The sequence below is a fragment of the Orcinus orca genome, chromosome X, assembly GCF_937001465.1.
Source record: "Orcinus orca chromosome X, mOrcOrc1.1, whole genome shotgun sequence".
Lineage (NCBI taxonomy): Eukaryota > Metazoa > Chordata > Mammalia > Artiodactyla > Delphinidae > Orcinus > Orcinus orca.
In genome coordinates, this window is record NC_064580.1 from 56,963,968 (window position 1) to 56,965,637 (window position 1,670).

Consider the following 1,670-nt stretch of genomic DNA (forward strand, 5'->3'; position numbering starts at 1 on the left):
TTCCCCTACCTTTTTTTCCTTCTCGTCTCCCTCCCTTTTCCCAAAACTCTTTTTAGGCACTCCACCTCTACATCTCCTCTGAGAGACAAATAAACCCCTGTGTTTAGGGTTTTGCAAAAGAACTTTCATTCCAGATTTCTTACTATGTGTTTCTTTTCTTTTCTCTCCCTCACCACCAGTCAAATTGAGCTATGAACATATAGCAACACATAAAAAAGCAGCCCCACTAACAGACCAGTTTGCTATGACATATACTACAGCTTGTCCAGCATAGTCAGTGCTCTGCCTCCCACCTAGATATTCATTCCTATGCTGGCCTTTAATGCATCTAGATTGCATAAGAGTTAAGATAAATAGCACCAGTCATGACTTAATTTTTTTGGGTAACAGTGGAAGGGATTGCTAGGACAATGCCAAAGGTGAGAAAGGGTCTTAGGAGCCATCTAATCCTTGAAAGCTCTCTCTAGAAGCCAATTTTGCAAATAGTCTAACTCTATAAAGTGTTTAAAGTGTATGGCTTGTGAGGAAAAACCCCTGACCCAGACAGCTAGAACTTCCTTCCATTCAGGATGAAACTAACCAATGACCACCTCTCCCCTCTGTTTCTCTCCAGCACTCTCTGTCTGTTGGCACAGGTGTTGTCAACAACCTCAGTAAAAATGGTGCAGACACTTAGGTAAAAGATTTCAATATCTATTTAATCTGAACACATGCATATCCTATGACTAAGAAATTACATTCTTACATATATACACAACAGAAATGCTTTTTTATATTCACCAAAAGATATGTAAAAGAATATTCATAGAAATAGCATTTGTAATAGTCCCAAACTAGAAACTATCCAAATGTCGATCAATAGTAGAATGGATAAATAAGTTGTGGTATATTCACACTATGGAATACCATACAGCAATGAGAATTAATGAATTATTTCTACATACCACAACATGGGTGAATCAATCTCACAAACATAATGTTGAGTAAAAGAAGTCAGATAAAGAGTACAGATTATAAGATTCTATTTATATAAAGTTCAAAAATAAGCAAAACCATCCTATGATGTTAGAAGTTAGGAGAGTTGTTTCTGGTACTGACTGGGAGGATACATGAGAGGATTTCTGGGTTGCTGCTAATGTTCACTTTCTTGATTGGGGTCATGATTACAAGGTATTTCAGTTCATGACAATTTATTGAACTATATATTTATCATTTGTGAACTTCTATGCACATTACACCCTCAATGAAGAGTTTACTATAAAAGAAAGACACTCAGTAGAACTTCCAACTGAAAAGCAGGAGGAAAGGTAAAATTTCTAGATAAGGGACAGCAAACTATGGTTCACAGGCCAAATCAAGTCTATTTTTGTAAATAAAGTTTTACTAAAAGACAGCCATGCTTGTTCATTTGCATATTGTCTATGGCTGCTTTTGCACTACAGTAACAAAGTTGAGTAGTTTTGAGAGAAACTATATGGCACACAAAGTCTAACATATTTACTATTTGGACATTTATGAAAAAATGTTTTCCAATCCCTGCTTTAGATGATTTTTATCTTAAATCCAGACTCTTTCGACAAGTCAAGCCTCCATCATATGTCATTTCAATCACCTCCTAACTGATCTCCATTCTTCTATTCTTGCCCCTTCCTTTTTCTATATTATCAGTA